This window comes from Delphinapterus leucas, chromosome 18 (genome assembly GCF_059928025.1).
Source record: "Delphinapterus leucas isolate spDelLeu-1000000601 "Yukka" chromosome 18, BTC_Dleu_Yukka2, whole genome shotgun sequence".
Lineage (NCBI taxonomy): Eukaryota > Metazoa > Chordata > Mammalia > Artiodactyla > Monodontidae > Delphinapterus > Delphinapterus leucas.
Genome location: NC_143146.1, coordinates 57,901,453 through 57,912,115, shown reverse-complemented (window position 1 = coordinate 57,912,115; position 10,663 = coordinate 57,901,453). Strand labels below are relative to the sequence as shown.

General features: G+C 44.4%; 1 pseudogene; it reads left to right on the top strand.

The window, feature by feature from the left end:
• The first annotated feature begins 7,222 nt into the window (after positions 1–7,222).
• On the top strand, positions 7,223–8,422 carry LOC111175085 (eukaryotic translation initiation factor 4E-like; annotated as a pseudogene).
• Positions 8,423–10,663: the final 2,241 nt, after the last annotated feature.

The window sequence follows — 10,663 nt, the reverse complement described above, 5'->3', positions numbered from 1 at the left end:
ATTTGATTTCATGCCTCTCTGTACAAACTCCTTTAGTCTACTACCGTAGTACTAGTACTCTCACTTTAAAAAGAATCGTTTGTTAACGCAAGTTCGTGGGCGGAGGCACAGCGAGGCCAAACAAACTGAAACATCAGAGTTTGGAGCAGAGAAAAGCTTATTGCAAGGAGACAGGCGGCTCACGCCCTAAAAGCAACGAACTCCCCAAAAGGGTTTCAGCAAAGCACTTTTAAAAGCCAGGTGAGGGAGGGGGCGTCGCTGGGAATGTGATTAACTTGTGCACAGTCTCTGACTGGCTGACGGTGAGGTAGCAGGGTGGTGTCACAGGGGTCAACAGTATCTGTCCTCAGGCTCCAGGAGGCCTGGGGCTAGTTGCTCACAGGGGTTGTCAAGTAATTAACATCTTCCATTTGTTGGGGGGCGGGGGCGGGAGGGGGTGTTCACTTCTGCAAACAACTCAGGAAGTGTGCATCAAATACTATTATCTAGGTTCTTCAGAGAGGAGCCAGGACAGAGGAGATGGGGGAAGGCCTGTCCCTGGAAGGCCCCATGGGGTCCTGCTCCGTTACACTTTCATTACTTTGACATATTTGAAAAGTCCAGGCCAATTGTAGACTATATCAGTGTGGGTTTATTGAACTGTTTCTTCATGGTTAGATTCAAGTCAAACTCTTTAGTAAGAAAAGTCGGAGGTGATGCTCTGTACTTCCATCAGCAGGCACAGTATCCTTTTGGCCTATTATCCGTGATGTCAAGCTTGATCACTTGATCAAGGGTGGTCTGGTAGTTCTCTCCACAAAGATCGTCTCTCCCTCTGCAACAGATATCTGCAATGCTAGGCTGAAACCAGATGAGTATTTTCACCCAATAGGGGTAGCAAACACTTAGTGCAAACGTTATAAAATGGAGATTTTCTAATTCTATCATTCCTTCTCCGCTTATTAGCTGGCATTCCTTTCTAAAGAAGAGGACTCCCGCCCCCCACTTTCTCCTTTTCTTTTTTGTTTCTCCTCCCCTTCACAATTCCCCTCCCCCACCTTCTTCTGAATAACTGTGAACTCTGGCATTCTTTTAAAATTCAATTTAATTAAATTACTGTAATCAAATACCATTATTATTTGTGGTGCTCAAATTGCCCTTTTGTGAGCTGTGGAAGCCCCCTACCCGGCTCCTTTTTCCTTACATATATCCTATCAGTCTTTGAACATTACCTTGCTTTCTGACCCAGGACCTCCCAAGCTCTCCTTGCATCTTCTCTGCCTTATGCAGAGAAACCTTAGTTCCTTTTAGTAGGAAATGGTACTTGGAAAACTAAATCTGAGTGTTTGCTACTGGGATGTCATTTCTTCTAGGCCCTTTCAGTGGACCAAGTGTATATGTATTCATATAGATATAAAACAGTAAACAGGGCTTCCCTGGTGGCGCAGTGGTTGAGAGTCCGCCTGCCAATGCAGGGGATGTGGGTTCGTGCCCCGGTCCGGGAAGATCCCACATGCCGCGGAGCGGCTGGGCCCGTGAGCCATGGCCGCTGAGCCTGCGCGTCCGGAGCCTGTGCTCCACAACGGGAGAGGCCACAACAGTGAGAGGCCCGCGTACCGCAAAAAAAAAAAGAAAGAAAAAAGAAAAAGAAAAAGAAAACAGTAAACAGTATAGTCTTTACCCAAATATATTTTAAAATCATGAGTTCATACTGATAACCCCAATTAAAACTTCAACACCGCGAGGTTCATTCTAGTCTTCCTCTTTCCATATTTATATCTTTTTTCTACCACAAAGTAACCCTGGTTACTAACAAAAAGATATGAAATATGATGTCAAAAACAGTAAACATGGCAGGGGTAAAAATGCAGGAAAATGCTGGTTCCCATCAGCATCAATATATTTACTCATTTATTCTATCCTACAATATACACAAAAGAGCTGAGACTTCAGTACTAATACCAGCAGCAAAACTTTTAAGTTCAGGATTTCTTTGCAGTTCTCTTTATCTTTATAAATACGGCCCTTCTCAACGATGTGCAATATATGTGATATATTGTTAGGTTTGTTATTTTTATTTTCATAATTTTAGTTTGCTTTTTTCATCTTTCTTATCTAGTTTTTTTTTTTTTTTTTTTGCGGTACGCGGGCCTCTCACTGTTGTGGCCTCTCCCGTTGTGGAGCACAGGCTCCGGACACGCAGGCTCAGCGGCCATGGCTCACGGGCCCAGCCGCTCCGTGGCATGTGGGATCTTCCCAGACTGGGGCACGAACCCGTGTCCCCTGCATCGGCAGGTGGACTCAACCACTGCCCCACCAGGGAAGCCCCTAGTTTTATTTTTTGAATGTATAAAGCATTCACCTGGTTCAAAATCAAATCTTACAAATGTTTTATTCAGAGGAAGCTCTCCCTTCCTGTTTCCTGCACCCTGTTCCCACTCACCTCCTATCACTAACCATTGTCATTAGTTTCTAGTTTATTCTCCCATTCCCCCCCCCAAAATTAAGAATATTTATTTATTTGTTTGGTATCTATTGCTGTATAATTATGCTTTGCAGCTTAAAACAACAAACATTTATTACCTCACAGTTTCTGTGCATCAGAAATCCAAGAAGAGACTTCCTTGGTGGCACAATGGTTAAGAATCCACCTGTCAATGCAGGGTACACGGGTTCGAGCCCTGGTCCGGGAAGATCCCACATGCCGCAGAGCAACTAAGCCCATGCGCCACAGCTACTGAGCCTGCACTCTAGAGCCCGGGAGCCACAACTGCTGAGCCCACGTGCCACAACTACTGAAGCCCATGCGCCTAGAGCCTGTGCTCTGCAATAAGAGAAGCCACCACAGCGAGAAGCCTGCGCAACGCAACGAAGAGTAGCCCCTGCTCACCGCAACTAGAGAAAGACCCCGTTCATCAACGAAGACCCAACACAGCCAAAAATAAATAAATAAATAAAATATTTAAGAAAAAGAAAATAACGAAATTCAAGAGGGCTTAGGTAGCTACCTCTGGCTCCAGGTCTCTTCCAAGAATGCAACGAAGATGGCACTTGGGGCTACAATCCTCTCAAGTCTGGATTGGGGGAGGATCTGCCTCCAAACTCACTCAACCTGGCTGTTAGTTGGCCTCAGAAGATCCTCTTTCAAGCTACCTTGACTGTTGGCAGATCTCAGGTCGCTGCTGGCTGTCAGCCAGTGAATTAGTTTCTTGGGGCTGCCTTAATAAATTACCACAAACAGGATGGTTTAAAAAAAATGGGGGGTTCTTTGTTATACAGCAGAAACTAACACAACACCGTAAAGCAATTATACTCCAATAAAGATGTTAAAAAAAAAATGGGGGGTTTATTCTCTCACAGTTCTGAAGGCTAGAAGTTCAAAATCAAGATGTCAGCAGGGAAGAATCCTTTCTTGCCTCTCTCCAGGCTTCCAGCAGTTACCAGCTATCCTTGGTGTTCTTGGCTTGTAACTGCATAACTTTTGTCTCTGCCTCTGCCTCTACATCACATTGTGTGTGTGTCTGTGTCCAAATTTCCTGCTGCTAAGGACACCAGTCATTGTACTTGGGTCCACCCTAATCCAGTATGACCTTGGCTTAACTTGATTGCAGTAGCAAAGACCCTGTTTCCAAATAAGGTCACTTCACAGATACCAGGTGGATTAGGACTTCAGTATGTCTTTCTGGGAGACACAATTCAACCCACAACCACCGAAAATATCAGTTTCTTGCATCGTGGTTTCTCAGTAAAACTACTCACAACATGGCAGCTTGCTTGCACTACAGAGAAAAAGGAAAAAAGAGAGAGATTCCAGCATGGAAGGCGCGGTCTTTTTGTAACATTATTTAACAGTGACATCCCACTACTTCTGCTATATTTTACTTGCTTTTCTAGAGTCAGTAAGTCCAGCCCACACTCAAGGGGAAAGGATTACACAATAGGCAATGATCAGGGGGGCCATCTCAGAGCCTGCCTGCCACGATTTATATATTTTATTTTACTTCCCCTTTTTTCTTCCATGAAAGGTAGTACATTTTATTCTTCCTTGCTATTTTCGCTGTTTAACAACAGATAATGTATCCTGGAAATCACTCTGGAGTATAACTGAGCAGGACCCTATGGGGCCTTCCCAGGACAGACCCCTCCCCCATCTTCTGCTTTAGCTCCTCCCTGAAGCACCTAGATAACAGTTATCTGATGCACATTTCCTGAGTTGTTTTACAGATGCTAAAACCCCTACCAAATAGAAGACTTTAACTACATGATGACCATGAGCACACAGCCCCCAGACATACTGGCGCCTAAGGATGGATCCTGTTGACCCCTGTGACACCGCCCTCACCATCAACCAATCAGAATTGTGCACAAGGGCTTCCCTGGTGGCACAGTGGTTAAGAATCTGCCTGCCAATGCAGGGAACACGGGTTTGAGCCCTGGTCCAGGAAGATCCCACATGCCGCGGAGCAACTAAGCCCGTGCGCCACAACTACTGAGCCTGCGCTCTAGAGCCTGTGCTCCGCAACAAGAGAAGCCACCAGAATGAGAAGCCCGTGCACCACGAAGGCTTCGAAGAGTAGCCCCCGCTCTCCACAATTAGAGAAAGCCTGCGCACAGCAACGAAGACCCAATGCAGCCAAAAATAAATAAGTTAAAAAAAAAAAAAAGAATTGTGCACGAACTGATCACACACCCTGTGACACCACCCCCGCCCGCCTTGCCTTTAAAAATGCTTTCCCGGGAATTCCCTGGCGGTCCAGTGGTTAGGACTCCGTGCTCTCACTGCCGAGGGCCCAGGTTCAGTCCCTGGTTGGGGAACTAAGATCTCACAAGCAGTGTGGTTCGGCCAAAAAATAAATAAATAATAAATAAATAAACAAAAATGTTTTCCTGAAACCCACCAGGGCGCTCGGGTGTTTTGAGCACTAGCTGCCCTGGACTCCTTGCTTGGCACCTGCAATAAATGTTGCAATTTCCTTCACCACAACCCTGTGTCAGTAGATTGGCTTTACTGCAAGCAGGTGACCCAAGTTTGACTCGGAAACAAAAGCAGTGCCCAGTACTACATTCATTATTTTGTAATAACCTATAAGGGAAAAGAATCTGAAAAAGTATGTATATGTATAACCGAATCACTGTGCTGTACACCTGAAACTAACATGACATTGTAAATAAACTGTGCTCCAATTAAAAAAAAAAAAAAAAAAGACAGTTCCCAGAGGCCTTTCTCATCCTTCATTACTACAGCATAGTTCTCCCTCATGTGGATGGACCCAGGTTATTTAGCAGTTAGCTTCTTGTAGTGTGATAGGCAGAATTCTAAGACGGCCCCTAAAATTCTTGGCCTCTGGTGTGCCTTCTCCTAGTTATTCAATCAAACACTAATCTAGGTAAGTCTGTGAAAGGATTCTGCATGTATATTAAAGTCCCAGCGACTTCCCCGGTGGCACAGTGGTTAAGACTCCATGCTCCCAATGCAAGGGACCCGGGTTCGATCCCTACTCAGGGAACTAGATCCCGCATGCATGCCACAACTAAGGAGCCTGCCTGCCACAACTAAGACCCGGTGCAACCAAATAAATAAATTTTAAAAAATAAAAATAAAGTCCCAAGTCAGTTGCCCCTATGATAGGGAGATTATTTAGTGGGCCTGACCTAGTCATATGAGCCCTTTAAAAGCAGAGAATTTTCTCTAGCTGGTCACAGAAGGAAAGTCAGAGCTTCAAATCACAAGAAGGATTTGACACACCGGCTTGACAATGAGGTTTCACACGGCAAGGAATGAGGGTGCCTCTAGGAGCTGAGAACGTCCCGAGCTGACACCCCACGAGGAGCAGCATCCTCAGTCCTGCCACCACGAGAAACTACATTCTACCAGCAATAAGGATGACTCTGAAGCAGGTTCACCCTGCTGAGTTCTCTAGATGAGAACTAAACCAAGCCGGCACCTTGATTTCAGCCTTGTGATACCCTGAGTGGAGAACCCAGCCACACCACGCCACACTTCTGATCGACTACCAAATGGGTGTCACTTGAAGCTAAACTTGTGGTTTTATATTATGCAGCAATAGAAAACGAATAAATGTGGCATAGAGTTGGTTTGCAATCTTTTGCTATGACAAATAGTGAGATAATGAAGAAACTTTTGCATATATTGCGTTCATTGGAGGAGGTATAGCTTCAGGGTAAATTCCCAGAAGTGGGATTGTTGGGTCAAAAAGCAAATGCGGGCTTCCCTGGTGGCGCAGTGGTTGAGAGTCCGCCTGCCGATGCAGGGGACACGGGTTCGTGCCCCGATCCGGGAAAATTCCACATGCCGCGGAGCGGCTGGGCCCGTGAGCCATGGCCGCTGAGCCTGTGCTCCGCAACGGGAGAGGCCACAACAGTGAGAGGCCCCCGTACCGCAAAAAAAAAAAAAAAAAAAAAAAAGCAAATGCATGTGTACAAAACCTGCATTTATTGATGCAAAGTGCTCCTCCAGGAATCTTTATATTCAATGGTTCATTCAAGCCAAAAAAAGTGTTATTTCCATCTTATAAATGAGGAAATTGAGGTTTCAGGAGGTAACTGGTCTATACCAGAGCCAGAGACCAAAGCCCCCTCTCTCTCATTCCCTTTTCCAGTTTCTGTAGCTCAGGCTCCAGGCTGGGCTTAAACAACCCCAATTTCCACTCTCCAACTCGAGCTCTAAGTGAGACCCTGGAGTTTTGTCAACTCACTGTTTTGATGTCAGTACAGTTTAGACCTGTTTGAGGTTTCACGTGAATCCTGCCGTAAAAACAAATGTACGCGTGCATTGAGATTGCAATGTGCACACTGTTTTTTGTAGTTGTGGCATCTTGTTGACATCGAATATGACTTTGATAATAAATACCAGTTCCTGAAAAAAACAAAACGAACAAACAAAAAACCAAATGTAATCCCCAGGCTGTGGAGAAAGTCATTGGAATGCTTTCCTTTCTAGGGCAGGGAAATAAGAACATGACTTTTTCTACCCCAGCTCTCACCTCACCAAGTCCTTTCCAGACTCATGACTGTGTGACACACCCTTTCCTATAGATTCTTTAGACACCCAAACTCCACTATTTTCCCGTGCCCCACCAGCCTCTGCTAGTAGGCATATCATCCTTAGTAATACACAGATAATATCCAGTAATTTATATTTAGTATGAAGATCCCTTTCAAGGATAAAGATCCGTCTGTAATACAAACTAAATTTTTAAAAATCTTGGAGTCCCTGGGTTGTGCGATCAGATCGATCTAAGATGGCGACTGTGGAACCGGAAACCACCCCTACTCCTAATCCCCCACCTACAGAAGAAGAGAAAACAGAATCTAATCAGGAGGTTGCAAACACAGAACACTATATTAAACATCCTTTACAGAACAGATGGGCACTCTGGTTTTTTTAAAAATGATAAAAGCAGGGCTTCCCTGGTGGCGCAGTGGTTGAGAGTCCGCCTGCCGATGCAGGGGGCGCGGGTTCGTGCCCCGGTCCGGGAAGATCCCACATGCCGCGGAGCGTCTGGGCCCGTGAGCCATGGCCGCTGAGCCTGCGCGTCCGGAGCCTGTGCTCCGCAACGGGAGGGGCCGCGGCGGTGAGACGCCCGTGTACCACAAAAAAAAAAATAAAATAAAAATAAAAGCAAAAGTTGGCAAGCAAACCTTCGGCTGATCTCTAAGTTTGATACTGTTGAAGACTTTTGGGCTCTGTACAACCATATCCAGTTGTCTAGTAATTTAATGCCTGGCTGTGACTACTCACTTTTTAAGGATGGTATTGTGCCTATGTGGGAAGATGAGAAAAACAAACGAGGAGGACGATGGCTAATTACATTGAACAAACAGCAGAGACGAAGTGACCTCCATCGCTTTTGGCTAGAGACACTGCTGTGTCTTATTGGAGAGTCTTTTGATGACTACAGTGATGACGTATGTGGAGCTGTGGTTAATGTTAGAGCTAAACGTGATAAAATAGCAATATGGACTACTGAATGTGAAAACAGAGAAGCAGTTACACATATAGGGAGGGTAGACAAGGAAAGGTGAGGACTTCCTCCAAGGATAGTGATTGTTTACCAGTCCCACGCAGACACAGCTACTAAGAGCGGCTCCACCACTAAAAATAGGTTTGTTGTTTAAGAAGACACCTCCTGAGTATTCTCATAGGAGACTGCGTCAAGCAATCGAGATTTGGGAGCTGAACCAAAGCCTCTTCAAAAGCAGAGTGGACTGCATTTAAATTTGATTTCCATCTAAATGTTGCTAAGATATAAGAGACGTCTCATTCGCCTTTGTCTTGTACTTCTGTGTTCATTTTTTTTTTTTTTTAATTTTGGCTAGAGTGTCGGCTATCCCAATCAAAGAATTACAGTACACATCGTCCCCAGAATCCATAAATGTGTTCCTGGCCCACTCTGTAATAGCTTAAAAGAATTACCGATTTACAAAGACATTTGACCCATCTACAATATTAAAGAATTTGCATTTCTATACCTTACAAGAGAACGATTCTGTTTATGTTCCATTGTATGCAGAAGCATATGTTGCTGGTTTGAAAGAGTATGATGCATACAGTTTTCTAACAATTTTCTTTGTTTCTTTTTACAGCATTGTCTGTGCTGTACTCTTGCCGATGGCTGCTAGATTTTAATTTATTTGTTTCCCTACTTGATAACATTAGTGATTCTGATTTCAGTTTTTCATTTGTTTTGCTTTTTTTTCCTCATGTAACATTGGTGAAGGATCCAGGAATACGACACAAAGGTGGAATAAACATTAATTTTGTGCATTCTTTGGTAATTTCTTTTTTTTTGTAACTACAAAGCTTTGCTACAAATTTATGCATTTCATTCAAATCAGTGATCTATGTTTGTGTGATTTCCTAAACATAATTGTGGATTATAAAAAATGTAACATCATAATTACATTCCTAATTAGAATTAGTATGTCTGTTTTTGTATCTTTATGCTGTATTTTAACACTTTGTTATACTTAGGTTATTTTGCTTTGGTTAAAAAATGGCTCAAGGGCTTCCCTGGTGGCGCGGTGGTTGGGAGTCCACCTGCAGATGCAGGGGATGTGGGTTCGTGCCCCAGTCCGGGAGGATCCCACATGCCGCAGAGCGGCTGGGCCCGTGAGCCATGGCTGCTGAGCCTGTGCTCCGCAACGGGAGAGGCCACAACAGTGAGAGGCCCGCGTACCGCAAAAAAAAAAAAAAAAGGCTCAAGTAGAAAAGCGGTCCCATTCATATTAAGACAGTGTACAAAACTATAAATAAAATGTGTACAGTGAATTGTCTTTTCGACAAAAAAAAAAAAATCTTGGAGTCCCTATAAAATGGATGGTGGTACTTTCAGCATCTATCAAGAAAATTCACACCGAACTTGAGGACCCTCTGAACAACCTTGGGTTCCCCCAAGGGTCCTGATCCACGGGTTGGAAATCACTGCTCTAGGGAATAGTAACATGGTTACATCATCATAACCAGTTTTGAAACAACAAGAATAACAAAAAAGAAATGGTAAGTCAAGAAACAAATCTACTAACTACTTAGTGCCAGTCCCTGCTAAACACAGCTAATTTCTCACCTATTCTTTGCTCTCACCTTTGCCCCACAACAGCCCTTCGTATGTGCTGACTACAGTCAAGACACCCAGATGGCAATATGGAAATGAAGACCTGAATTCTACTCAATCTTGGCCAAACTGTGTTAGCTCTCCGACCTTGATTAATTAATTTCTCTAAGTCCTCAGTTGCAAAATGCAAACAATACCCCCCTTACAGAATGTTAAATGAGGTGATGTGTGCAAAAACACACTCTGTAAAATGTAGGTGCTGTGGAAATACCTTCTAAATTCATCTGGCTATGTCACTCATGAGCTTAAAATTCTTCCTTGTCTTCCCAGTGTCCTCAGAATCAAGGATAAGCCCTTAGCCTGGCAGAGAAGCCCCTCCCCGTGTGGTTTTTAGAGCTTCCAGTCACAGGAGTCAGTTTCCCATCCTCCCCTGTTCATCTGCCTCTCAAGCCCGCGTTCTAAAGTCTGGCCATCTCAAGGAGCTGGACTCTTCACCGTATTTCCATTTCGGCCCTTTATTAGCACATTGTGTATGCCACTGTTTAGAACAGTAAGGTCCTCAAACAAGCCACAGTCTATAAGTTGGGCTATGCCAGGCCTCATGAGGAGGCAGCAAGAACCATTCCTCACCCACATCTTGGTTTTCATCATCTTGGTAGTTACATTTGTACTGTGATGAAGAACAAATGATTTGGAATCAGCTAGAATTTAATAAGTGTGTATGCAACTAACTTAAACTACAGGAATGATATTGATAGATTGTAATATGGCCCTACATTTGTCAGGAAGGAGTCTCTTGAGTTTTTCTGGATGCTTGATGCCATGCAGAATGAAAGGCCTGAATCAGACCACTTTTACGGTAGCCTTCAGTGATCAGTGGCGGGGAGAACATTGTATCTGAGACATCTGGTCACCTTCCCCTGCTCTTGGCAAAGTGGAGCAGTAATGAGCGATAGCTACTCCTAACAAGAACAGCTGGATAGGCGGTGTTCCCAGCCGGTATGCTCGGGGAATGAGCCAGTGAAATTCTTTATCCTCACCTCTTACAGCAGTGGATACCAACCAGATTTGCCCCCCAGAGGACATCTGGCAACGTCTGGAGACATTTT